Here is a 14,944-nt window from a genome sequence, read left to right as displayed (position 1 = left end):
GCTTCAGAAAGGGTTTTAAATATAGTGGACCAATAATCTGCCAGACAGGGACAGGCCCAGAACATGTGGGTCAAGTCCCCCAAGGAGCCTTTACACCTGTCACATGTACCATCAATATTTGGGTAGAATTTGGACAATCTGGTCTTACTGAAATGGATACGGTGAAGTACCTTAAACTGTATAAGGCTAAGCTGGGCACAAGACGAGCTTCCCATTTACCCTAAGTACGGTAGCATTCCAGACTTAATCAGAGATCTCTCCACCAAGTTCCCTTTCCCATTCAGATCAGATTTATTGAGTGACGGTTTATCAAGGGACATGATTATCTCAAAAATACGGGATATGAGTCCCTTTAGTTAAAAAGGTGTTTTCAAAAGGGCATCCAGACCCGATCCGGGTGATAGAATTGGAAAGGTTGGGCTTTGAGTGCGGAAAAACTGGAGGATTTGGAAATACCGAAATAAACTTGAATGGGGTAGATTAAATTTGATAGCGAGGTCTTCGAAATTGGCAAAGGTGCCATCAATATAAAGATCATTAAACTTAGTAAGGCCATTCCTCTGCCACAGCCTGAAAGCTGAATCCAGTTTGCCTGGAAGTAAGAGGTGATTATTACATACAGTGAGGGAAAAAAGTATTTGATCCCCTGCTGATTTTGTACGTTTGCCCACTAACAAAGAAATGATCAGTCTATAATTTTAATGGTAGGTTTATTTGAACAGTAAGAGACAGAATAACAACAAAAAAATCCAGAAAAATGCATGTCAAAAATGTTATAAATTGATTTGCATTTTAATGAGGGAAATAAATTTGACCCTCCTCAATCAGAAAGATCATGGCTTCAGGTGTCTTTTACAGGTAACGAGCTGAGATTAGGAGCACACTCAAAGGGGAGTGCTCCTAATTTCAGCTTGTTACCTGTGAAAAGACACCTGTCCACAGAAGCAATCAATCAATCAGATTCCAAACTCTCCACCATGGCCAAGACCAAAGAGACTCTCCAAGGATGTCAGGGACAAGATTGTAGACCTACACAAGGCTGGAATGGACTACAAGACCATCGCCAAGCAGCTTGGTGAGAAGGTGACAATAATGGTGCGATTATTCGCAAATGGAAGAAACACAAAAGAACTGTCAATCTCCTCGGCCTGGGGCTCCATGCAAGATCTCACCTCGTGAAGTTGCAATGATCATGAGAACGGTGAGGAATCAGCCCAGAACTACACGGGAGGATCTTGTCAATGATCTCAAGGCAGCTGGGAACATAGTCACCAAGAAAACAATTGGTAACACACTACGCCGTGAAGGACTGAAATCCTGCAGCGCCCGCAAGGTCCCCCCTGCTCAAGAAAGCACATATACATGCCCGTCTGAAGTTTGCCAATGAACATCTGAATGATTCAGAGGAGAACTGGGTGAAAGTGTTATGGTCAGATGAGACCAAAATCGAGCTCTTTGGCATCAACTCAACTTGCCGTGTTTGGAGGAGGAGGAATGCTGCCTATGACCCCAAGAACACCATCCTCACCATCAAACATGGAGGTGGAAACGTGATGCTTTGGGGTGTTTTTCTGCTAAGGGGAGAGGACAACTTCACCGCATCAAAGGGACGATGGACGGGGCCATGTACCGTCAATTCTTGGGTGAGAACCTCCTTCCCTCAGCCAGGGCATTGAACATGGGTCGTGGATGGGTATTCCAGCATGACAATGACCCAAAACACATGGCCAAGGCAACAAAGGAGTGGCTCAAGAAGAAGCACATTAAGGTCCTGGAGTGGCCTAGCCAGTCTCCAGACCTTAATCCCATAGAAAATCTGTGGAGGGAGCTGAAGGTTCGAGTTGCCAAACGTCAGCCTCGAAACCTTAATGACTTGGAGAAGATCTGCAAAGAGGAGTGGGACAAAATCCCTCCTGAGATGTGTGCAAACTTGGTGGCCAACTACAAGAAACGTCTGACCTCTGTGATTGCCAACAAGGGTTTTGCCACCAAGTACTAAGTCATGTTTTGTAGAGGGGTCAAATACTTATTTCCCTCATTTAATTGCAAATCAATTTATAACATGCGTTTTTCTGGATTTTTTTGTTGTTATTCTGTCTCTCACTGTTCAAATAAACCTACCATTAAAATTATAGACTGATCATGTCTTTGTCAGTGGGCAAACATACAAAATCAGCAGGGGATCAAATTATTTTTTCCCTCACTGTATAGATCTTTGAATAGAGAAATCACAGTTTAAAATGTTGACGGAATTGAGGCCAAATTTTAAGAGTATTGACAAAAATTGGATTGGATGTGACTAAAGCTGACAAAGAGGAAGAGAAACAGGAGTTGGCTTCTGTTTGACACCAGTCAGTTTCTGGGGTGTGAAGCCAGTAAACAATCTTTTGTATATTTGCTGCCCAGTAATAATACATAACGTTAGGAAGGGCTAGTCCTCTGTGTGTTCTATCTCTCTGGAGGAATACTTTACGTATTCTTGGATTCCCACCGCTCCATGAAAAAATACTTTGGTAAAAAAAGAAGGAGACATTGGAACAAATACAGAAATCTGGGCAATACCTTCATTTTGATACAATTCACTTTACCAATTAAAGTAAAATGGAGAATACTCCATCTCTGAAAGTTCACTTTAAGTTTGCTAATAAGGGGAGTAAAGTTCTCATCATGGAGGGAAGACAAGGTACGGGTGATATTGATCCCTAACTATTTAAAGCCAGACTTACGAAATTGAATAGTATCCCCTGGAATTTGTAATGCTAATTCATTGATAGGAAAACATTCACTTTTTGAGAAATTCAATTTATAACCCGAAAACACACCAAACCTACGCAGTAGGTCCACTACCTCAGGGACACACGCTTCAGGGTATGAGATATATAAAAGTAAATATTCTGAATACAAGGAAACTTTATGTTCCAGTCCCCATCTGTAGATACCATGTATTAAGGGTGTGGGCTTTAGCATAATAGAAAGGGGTTCTATCGCCAGGACATTGGACATCCCTGGCGTGTGGCCCTTGATAATGGGAAATACTGTGAACGAAGTCTGTTTGTAAGTACTGATGCCTTGGGTGATCAGTACAACAGTCGGACCCAGGAAATGAAGTTTGCACCAAAGCCACATTTTCCCAGTACAGAGAATAAATATTCCCATTCTACCCTGTCAAATGCCTTCTCCGCATCTAAAGAGATAACTACTTCAGGAATGTCCGAAGATGCAGGAGAGTGCATGACATCAAGCAGACGTCGAATGTTAGAAAAGGAGTGGTGACCCTTAATAAACCCTGTCTGGTCAGTCAATATGATGTCTGTCATAGTGGACTCTATTCGAGAGGCAAGCAATTTCGCTAATATTTTAACATCTGCATTTAAAAGTGAGATTGGTCTGTATGAGCCACACTCAGATGCATCTTTGCCGGGTTTTAACAAAAGTGTGATCGACGCCTCTGTCAGGGTTTGGGTGTTTTACCCTGGTCCAGGGCGTTTTCAAACATTTCAAGCAGGAGTGGGGCCAGTTTGGCAGAAAACTTCTTGTAGAATTCGATTGGGTATCCATCTGGGCCAGGGGATTTCCCACTTTGCATTGCTGTAATTGAATTAATAATCTCCCCTAACTGCAAAGGTTGATCAATTTCCTCTCTCTTCTCTGTACTAATAATAGGAGTTTCCAAGTTGTCAAGAAAATCATTCATAATTGAATTGTCTTCATGTGATTCTGACGTGTAAAGATCTGAATAAAAATATTTGAAAGTATTATTGATTTCATTGGGACTAACTGTTAAGACACCCGAGGTGTTGTGAATTTGAGGGATCAGCTGCGAGGCAGATTTGCATTTGAGTTGATGAGCAAGAAGCCGACCAGCCTTTTCTCCATGTTCGTAAACATAACCGCGTGCGCGGAGTAGCTGCTGTTCAGCCTTATCTGTGGATGTCACACCCTGGTTCGGGGACTCATTATGTTGAACCAGGGTGTGTTCATTCTATGTTTTCGGTTTCTCTGGTGGGTGTTCTAGGTGGTTTATTTTCTATGTTTGCGGTGGTGACTCCCAATCAGAGGCAAACGAGTGTCAGCTGTCGGCTGTTTGTCTCTGATTGGGAGCCATATTTAATCTATCTGTTTTCCTTTCGGGTTGTGGGATTTTGTTCGTGTGTGTGCGTGTTGTACACTAGACGTCACGCTTTCGTTGTTTATTGTTTTTGTTGTTGTGAGCATTTAATTAAAATCATCATGTTCACTCCCAACGCTGCGCTTTGGTCCTATTTCATAGACGGACGTGACAGTGGATAGTAAATTGTACTGAGATTGAAGACTCAGCCTTTCTTTGTAAAGTTCTGGTGATGGAGAGGCAGAGTATTGTTGGTCTAATTCCAGAATTGCGTCGATCAGCTGTTTCTGTTTAATTTTCCATTGTTTATTGAGAAGAGAGGAATAGGAAAGTATTTCCCCTCTAAGAACAACTTTAAGTGTTTCCCAAAGTGTAGATGGAGAGATCGATTCTGTTTTAGTTGTCTCAATAAAGACATCAATTGCATTCGATAGAATGGTGCAGAATGAATTGTTTGAAAGTAAAGATTTAAGAGAGAGTTAAGTCTCCATGGGGGGCGATCTGTATAGTTCATTGAGAATGAGAGTTTGAGCGACAGAGGAGCATGGTCACTAATAACAATGGCAGAGTATTCTACATTCTTAACAGAGGGGAGAATAGCTTTATCTACGAAAAAGTAGTCTATTCTAGAATAGGAGTGGTGCACATGTGACAATAAAGAAAATTCTTTGTTATTGGGAAAAAGGAATCTCCATGGATCGACACATACCGCCTGGCTCATAAATGCAGACAAAGTGCTGGACATTTTTGAGGGAGATAATGATCTAGGGTTTGAGCGGTCCAAGAGTGGGTGGATCACACAATTCAAGTCGCCTCCAAAGATTAAATAGTGTGAGTTGAGATTGGGCAGCAAAGAAATACGTTTGTTAATAAACTCAACATCCCAATTGGGAGCATACACATTTACAAGCAAAACAGAGGTGTGAAAGAGAGAACCAGATACCATAACAAAGCGCCCCTGTGGATCTGATATTATATCAGCAGCAGTAAATTGTACTTTCTTATGAATAAGTATTGCTGTTCCCCTTGCCTTAGCATTGAATTTTGAATGGAATATTTGTCCTACCCAAGCTTTACGGAGTCTACCATGATCTGCTGTACACAGATGTGTTTCTTGTAAGAATGCTATATCAGTTTTTAAATTCTTAAGATGAGCAAATACTCTAGCCCGTTTAGCCGGGCCGTTCATTGTCTTGACGTTCCAGCTTGTAAACCTAATAGCTGACCCCCCAACTCCCACCCCAATATCTGAATTGTCAGTCATTAAAAATTGAGATTACAAAATTATAACTGGAATAGAGATTAAAAACATGTATAAGACCACCAATCATATCCTGTGACAAAAGAAAAAGCATGTACCGAATAGTTAGACAGAATACTGTTGAAGTAGAATATGTAACAATCAAATGGTTAATGAAGACAAACAACGTCCCCCCACCCCCCTGACATAAAACCCTCAAAATAACACAACAAAATTAACCCAGTACAAAATAGCACTGTCCTATGCTCGCCTCTAGGGCGGACTGCAGGCGTCCCCAAATAGGGTCAAACTCCCGGTTAACCATCTGCCACTTAACTTACCCTACACAAGAGGGCTCCCAATTATTAACAATGCCAGTTTAAAATTGTTTAAACTCAAATATTAACAGTGTCACTCAATAGTCGATCAGTTACATCCTCCATTGGCTTTAACAAACGCAGATAGCCAAATAAAATGCTTCTGTTAGTCAAGACTTCGCCCATGGGTTGTGTTAGGGGCGCGCTCCACGCCACGCTCCTGCAGCCGCACCGCACAACTGTGTCCACAACCACAAGGAGTAAAATAGGATACTCAGGCGCAGCGTAACCAACTAACACGAATGCCAAAATATTCCAACGTCCATGAACCTCCGTAGAGGCGAAAGCTAAATATATCCAAAAACCCACTCAATCAAACAAACAAAGGCATTACAGTCACATTAAATCAAATGCAAACAAGAAAGTAACCCGAGTCAAACCCTAAGATTGTAGCATTAGTAAATCGTCTTTAGAGAGGTAACGTTAAATGACTAGCTAATGGCAGCTTAAGTTAGTTCAAACAAAAACAAACTCACGTTGGATATTTAACATGTGTTACTATTAACAGCTAAGCTAGTCAGCCGCCAATATTACTTACATGGATACAGGTCTTTGTTCAGTTGATTCTAGATGTAGCTAGCTAGGTAGTTGTCCAAATGTCACGCTATATCTTAGGCAGCTAGCCGCTAGAAATGGTGGAGAAGTGCTTAGCTAAATTCACCGCCACATTCAAATAGCCAAGTCAGTCCTTCAGCACTCTGGTTTTTGTTGTGCGTAGCTAGCCATGTTAGCAAGTCAGCCCAATGTTCCTGTTTTCTGAAATCTTCTCAGCCAAGTATAGACGTAATAAAGATATCCCTGAGTGCTCCTGGAGTTAAGCATTCATCTTGTTGCCGTGTAAAAATACATTTAAAAAAAGTGGCGTTAGCTAGCCAACCAGATAGTAAACAGTCAAGGGTGCCAGCTCCTGCTAGCCAACAATTTTATTGTGATGTACAGTGAGGGAAAAAAGTATTTGATCCCCTGCTGATTTTGTACGTTTGCCCACTGACAAAGACATGATCAGTCTATAATTTTAATGGTAGGTTTATTTGAACAGTGAGAGACAGAATAACAACAAAAAAATCCAGAAAAATGCATGTCAAAAATTGTATAAATTGATTTGCATTTTAATGAGGGAAATAAGTATTTGACCCCTCTGCAAAACATGACTTAGTACTTGGTGGCAAAACCCTTGTTGGCAATCACAGAGGTCAGACGTTTCTTGTAGTTGGCCACCAGGTTTGCACACATCTCAGGAGGGATTTTGTCCCACTCCTCTTTGCAGATCTTCTCCAAGTCATTAAGGTTTCGAGGCTGACGTTTGGCAACTCGAACCTTCAGCTCCCTCCACAGATTTTCTATGGGATTAAGGTCTGAAGACTGGCTAGGCCACTCCAGGACCTTAATGTGCTTCTTCTTGAGCCACTCCTTTGTTGCCTTGGCTGTGTGTTTTGGGTCATTGTCATGCTGGAATACCCATCCACGACCCATTTTCAATGCCCTGGCTGAGGGAAGGAGGTTCTCACCCAAGATTTGACGGCACATGGCCCCGTCCATCGTCCCTTTAATGCGGTGAAGTTGTCCTGTCCCCTTAGCAGAAGGGGACAGGACAACTTCTCCATGTTTGACGGTGGGGATGGTGTTCTTGGGGTCATAGGCAGCATTCCTCCTCCTCCAAACATGGCGAGTTGAGTTGATGCCAAAGAGCTTGATTTTGGTCTCATCTGACCACAACACTTTCATTCAGATGTTCATTGGCAAACTTCAGACGGCCCTGTATATGTGCTTTCTTGAGCAGGGGGACCTTGCGGGCGCTGCAGGATTTCAGTCCTTCACGGTGTAGTGTGTTACCAATTGTTTTCTTGGTGACTATGGTCCCAGCTTCCTTGAGATCATTGACAAGATCCTCCCGTGTAGTTCTGGGCTGATTCCTCACCGTTCTCATGATCATTGCAACTTCACGAGGTGAGATCTTGCATGGAGCCCCAGGCCGAGGGAGATTGACAGTTCTTTTGTGTTTCTTCCATTTGCGAATAATCGCACCAATTATTGTCACCTTCTCACCAAGCTGCTTGGCGATGGTCTTGTAGTCCATTCCAGCCTTGTGTAGGTCTACAATCTTGTCCCTGACATCCTTGGAGAGCTCTTTGGTCTTGGCCATGGTGGAGAGTTTGTAATCTGATTGATTGATTGCTTCTGTGGACATGTGTCTTTTATACAGGTAACAAGCTGAGATTAGGAGCACTCCCTTTAAGTGTGTGCTCCTAATCTCAGCTCGTTACCTGTATAAAAGACACCTGGGAGCCAGAAATCTTTCTGATTGAGAGGGGGTCAAATACTTATTTCCCTCATTAAAATGCAAATCAATTTATAACATTTTTGACATGCGTTTTTCTGGATTTTGTTTTTGTTATTCTTTCTCTCATTGTTCAAATAAACCTACCATTAAAATTATAGACTGATCAGTGGAGAAACCTTCTAGTGTAGAGAGGCGTCGCCCAAACGTGTTGACTCTTTCTCGAAAGGCATCAATGGAAGTTTGGAGAGGTGCCAGTGAAGTGCCGATGAGAGAAGCCATATCCTCTTTTAGGCTACTTCTTTGTTTAGCTAGCTCAGCTACAAGCGTGGTCATAGACAAGGCCTCCGACTCTGCAGCAGGGCTGGCCGTGGCAGACATTTTCTGTGTTCGAGTAATTGGTTCGGCCTTCGACGATGTATTAGTCGTAGAAGTTCTCTTCGGGTTGGTCTTGCTCATGGTACCATGAAAAGTGATTAAAATAATATAACCAACTGATACATCCACATAAGAACTAACAGCGGCGTGTAAAAAAAACTGTTAAAATTAAAGTTTAATTGGGGACCTCTCAAACACGTCTTCTCACATCGCCCGACCGGAAGTCAACTCGAGCTTGGCTTTTTCGACAAAACCTAATTTTGCATCTTTTGATGTAAATGTTTGAGGACAGGGTTTTGTTATTTTTGTATTCCATTAGAATGACAACCGCAGAGAAAGAGACAGGGCAACAACTCTTACAATTTCAACTATTGAATCTTGCAAGATACTGTTCTTAATTATACAACTACCTTTTTTGCCAAGGCGGAGATGCTGAAAAAATTTTTTGTCCGCGATACAGTAGTCTATATCGGTTCGCTAATAATAGTAAAGGCCCAGTGCACTACTTTTGTGAAAAAAAACATTTGTTTTTTATTCCTTTTGTTGTATATTGTTATTTTATTTTGATTTTTAAGGGGGTGCTGCAGCACCCTCAACAGCCCTACATCCCGCAGCTATGGCAGCACCTATATCTTCTGCACAGATTCTGTCAGACTTGGGCCCTAGCATTAATCTCAGTAAGACCAAAATAATGGTGTTCCAAAAAAGGCACCGTTGCCCTAGAGCACACAAAGAACTATACATACCTTAGCCTAAACACCTAAACACCACAGGTAACTTCCAGGAGACAGTGAACGATCTAAGAGACAAGGCAAGAAGAGCCTACGTCATCAAAAGAAACATAAAACTCGACATCCCAATTAGGATCTGGCTAGAAATACTTCAGTCAGCTATATAACCCATTGCCCTCTATGGTTGTGAGATCTGGGGTCCACTCACCAACCAATAATTCACAAAATGGGACAAACACCCAATTAAGACTGAATGCAGAATCCTGCAAAAATATACTTTGTGTACAACGCAAAACCCCAAATAATGTACGCAGAGCTGAATTGGAACTATACCTGCTAGTCATCCATGATAGGGTCACACAGCAGACCTGGCTCTCGAGAGAAGACAGGCTATGTGCCCACTGGCCACAAAATGAGGTGGAAACTGAGCTGCACTTCCTAACCTCCTGCCAAATGTATGACCACATTAGAGATACATATTTCCCACAAATCACACAGACACACAAAGAATTTGAAAACAAATCAAACATAGATAAACTCCCATATCTGTTAGGCAAAATACTGCAGTGTGCATTCACAGCACACCAGTGGAACACAAACAACATTGTAAATACCACCAATATTTGAATGTCTTTATATTTTTATATCCTTTTTGAGTGCAATATTTACTGTTTAATTCAAATACTTTTTGGTTAATGTTTTGTGTCTTCTCACTTTTGTTTATTGTTTATTTCACTTGGTTTGGCAATGTAAACACATGTTTCCCATGCCAATAAAGCCATTATTGGAGGGAGAGAGGGAGGGAGGGAGGGAGAGAGATAACAGCTGCAATGAACAACAGTTTTTCTGTCCCTCCACTACTCTCTCTTGCTTTTACAGTATGTCCATCTCTCACTTTTTCTTTGTTAGTCTCTCTTTCTCTTTGTAATCTTAACTGTTTCTTTGTCTCCCTTTCTCCCTCTGTCTCTCCTCTTTATATTTCTCTCTATCTCTCTGCTCACTCCATGTATGTACTATAAATGGGAAACATGTTGTTGAAATATGGAATGGTTATGACTCCCTATGGTTAGGGATAGGTATAGAGAGGAGGTGAGTGGGCCGCACATTGGGTGGAAATGTTCGGGGTCAATTTGTGTTGACCTACATCTGAACCTGATGTAATTGTGATGTAATTAACTTGGGCTTTAGTACAGAACGTAGAGGGAAAGGTGTGTGTGTGCTCGCGCGAGCGTGCACATGCGTGCGTGTGTGTGTGTGTGTATGTTTGTGTGCGTGTATGTTCACTTGTGTGTGTGTTGATGTGTGATCACACATGTATGTGCTAATGGCCATAATTCCATATTCATCACCGCTGAGTGGTCAGCTGTGGTGAATAATGACATGATGTGTCACACAATCCACTAGGAAAACTAACATGGTTGAATTATTCAACACGTTCCCCACAGTACAAGACACACACACACACACACAAATTACGCAGTACAGTACAAGACCACCCACATAAGAGCTTCTGAAATGAGGTGTTTGTTTACCCTATAGTATTGAATAAATCAAAGTACTGGGATTAACTGTTCCTCCTCTCTCTTATATATTCAAATTACTTATTAGGTTGAATTACAATTCATTCATTTTGAGTCATCATATACTCATTATGATTTCATTAGCTCAGTGTACCGCTTGGTGACTGTAGTTGTAACATCAGTGGGCTGTGTGTGTGTGTGTGTGTGTGTGTGTGTGTGTGTGTGTGTGTGTGTGTGTGTGTGAGAGAGAGAGAGAGAGAGAGAGAGAGAGAGAGAGAGAGAGAGAGAGAGAGACAGAGAGACAGAGAGACATAGAGACATAGAGACATAGAGACAGAGACACAGAGAGACAGAGAGACAGAGAGACAGAGAGAGAGAGAGAGAGAGAGAGAGAGTCAACCAGTTAAGAACAAACAACATTGTAAAAACAACCCATATTTATTTTCCCTTTTCCCATCGTTACAACAATGTATATAGCCATAATATGACATGTGAATTGTCTCTATTCCTTTGAAACTTTTGTTAATTATCTATTTCACTTGCTTTGGCAATGTAAACATATGTTTCCCATCCCTATAAAGCCCTTTGAATTGAAGAGAGGATTACATGTATTTTGATGTATTCCCCAGTGACAAACAGCCTCAGTTTTTTCTTTCTCTTCTATTCTGTTTCCCTATACCACCCCTGCTGGGGTTGCACTTCAAACCAATTTCACAGTCAGAGAGGCTTTCAAATAGCTACTTCACTATAATCATAAAGTTTCTCCTGAAACTTCACTGTTCTATTTCATTACATTTCTTTTACATTTTAGTAGACACTCTTATCCAGAGCGACTTACAGTACTGCGTTCATACATTTTCATACTGGTCTCTCGTGGGAATCTAACCCACAACCCTTGCATTGCAAGCACCATGCTCTACCAACTGAGCCACACAGGACCACACTTCATAAAGTTTCTCCTGAAACTTAACCTTTCTATTTACTGTTCTGAGATGCACTCATGATGAAGCTGGAGCATAATGTAACATGATGGGAGATGTACTAGCAAAGCAACATACTATACTGTTGGGATGGTCCTCAGCCAGGCGGAAACAGCCCATTATCTCTCCGCAGACAGATGCCCGACATCTGTTCCTGTACACCTCTATCCTTCCATCCATCCCTGCATCTCCTCCTCACCTCCTCACTGCCAGCCAGGGAGGATTATGGGTAGAGTTCAGAGAGTGTTCATCAGCCTCAGTCTTTATCACAGGCACAGGTCCACTATCACCAGCTGAGCAGCAGATCCGGAGGTAAACACACACACACACACACACAAACACTGAATGCCACGGCCCGTGGCCCATAATCCTCTCTGATTCAGCCAGTTCTGGCGGATGCTGCTGTATTGTTTTTTTGTCCAGCTCGGAGGTAATCTGGCTGGGTGCAGGAGAGGGGGTCAGTGGGGTGGTGTGGTGTGACTGAGTCATGCTGTACCCGCGCCATAGCTGAGGCTGTGGCACTGTGTGGCTGTCACGGTTTCGGCCGAGGCTGCTCCTCCTCCTTGTTCGGGGCAGGCTTCGCGGTCGCCGTCTCCGGATTACTAGCTGCCACCGTTCAATGTTTCATGTTCGTTTGGTTTTGTCTGTTTGTAACACCTGTCCCTTGTTAGTGTTTGATTGTGTTTCCTATTTAGTTTCGTTATTTTGGGTCAGGTGTTATGTGTGATTGTTTTTGTCAGCTGTTCGTAATTGGCAGACCCCAACCACTGTGAAGGAGGTGCAACAGTTCTTGGGTTTTGCAAATTATTACCGGAGGTTTATCCGGGGTTTTGGACAGGTGGCAGCTCCCATAACGTCTCTGTTGAAGGGGGGTCCGGTGCGCTTGCGGTGGTCAGCTGAGGCGGACAGGGCTTTCGGGAAACTGAAGGACCTGTTTACCTCGGCGCCGGTGTTGGCGCATCCGGATCCCTCTTTACCTTTCCAGGTAGAGGTGGACGCGTCAGAGGCCGGTATAGGGGCCGTTCTTTCCCAACGTTCTGGCACACCACCTAAACTCCGTCCGGCGGAGCGGAATTATGACGTAGGAGACAGGGAGCTGTTAGCCGTGGTACAGGCCCTAAAGGTGTGGCGGCATTGGCTTGAGGGGGCTCAACACCCTTTCCTCATTCTAACTGACCACCGTAACCTGGAATACATCCGGGCAGCTAGGAGACTGAATCCGCCAGGCCCGCTGGACTATGTTTCTAGCCCGGTTTGTGTTTAAAATTACTTACATCCCTGGGTCCCAGAACGGGAAGGCAGATGCTCTGTCTCGGCGGTATGACGCGGAGGAGAGGTCCGTTGAGCCCACTCCCATACTACCAGAGTCCTGTCTGGTTGCACCGGTGGTGTGGGAGGTTGATGCCGAGATCGAGCGGGCGTTACGCACCGACCCAAGTCCTCCACAGTGTCCAGTGGGTCGGACGTACGTTCCGCTCGAGGTACGCGATCGCCTCATTTATTGGGCTCATACGTCCCCCTCCTCTGGACATCCGGGTATCGGCCGGACAGTTCACTGCCTTAGCACGAAGTACTGGTGGCCAACGTTAGCTAGGGATGTGAGGATTTATGTCTCCTCCTGTTCGGTGTGTGCCCAGTGTAAGGCGCCCAGACATTTGCCCAGGGTAAGCTACAACCCCTGCCCGTTCCACAACGACCCTGGTCCCACCTCTCGGTGGATTTTGTTACCGACCTTCCCCCTCACAGGGGAATACTACCATCCTGGTCGTTGTGGATCGGTTCTCGAAGGCCTGTCGTCTCCTTCCCATGCCGGGTCTACCCACTGCCCTACAGACCGCTGAGGCTCTGTTTACCCATGTCTTCCGGGCATTACGGGTACCCGAGGATATAGTGTCTGATCGAGGCCCCCAGTTCACCTCCAGAGTGTGGAGAGCGTTTATGGAACGGTTGGGGGGTTTCGTGCAAGCCTTACCTCGGGTTACCATCCGGAGAGTAATGGGCAGGTTGAACGTGTTAACCAGGAGGTGGGTAGGTTTCTGAGGTCTTATTGCCAGGGCCGGCCGGAGGAGTGGGCGAGATACGTGCCTTGGGCCGAGATGGCACAGAACTCTCTCCGCCACTCCTCCACCCAACTAACCCCTTTCCAGTGTGTGTTAGGGTACCAGCCGGTTCTGGCACCTTGGCACGAGAGCCAGATCGAGGCCCCTGCGGTGGATGAATGGGAGCGGCGCTCGGAGGAAACATGGAACGCTGCCCACGTACATCTGCAGCGGGCCATCCGTCGGCAGAAAACGAGCGCCGATCTCCACCGCAGTGAGGGGCCTGTGTACGCACCTGGAGATCGAGTCTGGCTCTCGACCAGAAACCTGCCCCTCCGCCTGCCCTGCCGGAAGCTGGGTCGGCGGTTTGTGGGGCCATTTAAAGTCCTGAGGAGGTTGAACGAGGTGTGTTACAGGTTAGAACTGCCTATTGACTATAGGAATATTAACCCCTCGTTCCATGTGTCTCTCCTCAGGCCGGGTGGTAGCTGGTCCACTCCAGGAGTATGAGATAGAGGAGACTCCTCCGCCCCGTTGGACATCGAGGGGGCTCCGCGTACACTGTGAGGTCCATCCTTGATTCGAGACGCCCGGATGGGGGGTCTTCAATATCTCGTGGAGTGGGAGGGGTACGGCCCGGAGGAGCGGTGCTGGGTGCCAAGGAGGGACATATTGGACCAGTCCCTGCTGACCGAGTTCCATCGGGGTCATCCCTACGCGCCCTGCTCCGCGTCGTCCGGGTCGTCCCCGAGCCGGGGTCGGCGCACGGCTGGAGCCGCGCCAAGGGGGTACTGTCACGGTTTCGGCCGAGGCTGCTCCTCCTCCTTGTTCGGGCAGGCTTCGCGGTCGCCGTCTCCGGAGTACTAGCTGCCACCGTTCAATGTTTCATGTTTGTTTGGTTTTGTCTGTTTGTAACACCTGTCCCTTGTTAGTGTTTGATTGTGTTCCCTATTTAGTTTCGTTATTTTGGGTCAGGTGTTATGTGTGATTGTTTTTGTCAGCTGTTCGTGTTCTTGGTATTTTGACTCTCTTCCTGTGTATTTCGAGAGTCCGCACTGCGTGCGCTTTTTCCTTGTTTTACGCACTGTGTTGTGTGCGTATTTGTCGTTCTCGCCTCCCGGTTGGGTTGGCTATTTTCTCCTGTTTGGAGTTGTTTTGCACCACTAAAGACTGTTGACATACTCTTGTGTGCCTGCGCTTGATTCCCTACACCACATCCACACTCAGCGTTCGTGACAGTGGCACTTAGAGAAGATGTGGGAAATGTGTTTGTATGGGTAAGTGTTTGTATGG

General features: G+C 44.7%; 1 pseudogene; it reads left to right on the top strand.

Annotated features, from left to right (window-relative positions):
* Positions 1 to 14,944, top strand: part of LOC121583141 — an 86,605-nt pseudogene that overhangs the window by 4,566 nt on the left and 67,095 nt on the right.

The sequence above is a fragment of the Coregonus clupeaformis genome, chromosome 15 (assembly GCF_020615455.1).
Source record: "Coregonus clupeaformis isolate EN_2021a chromosome 15, ASM2061545v1, whole genome shotgun sequence".
In the NCBI taxonomy this organism is placed as follows: Eukaryota; Metazoa; Chordata; class Actinopteri; order Salmoniformes; family Salmonidae; genus Coregonus; species Coregonus clupeaformis.
The sequence above is the reverse complement of the archived record's forward strand: the minus strand, read 5'-3'. Positions and strand labels throughout refer to the sequence as shown.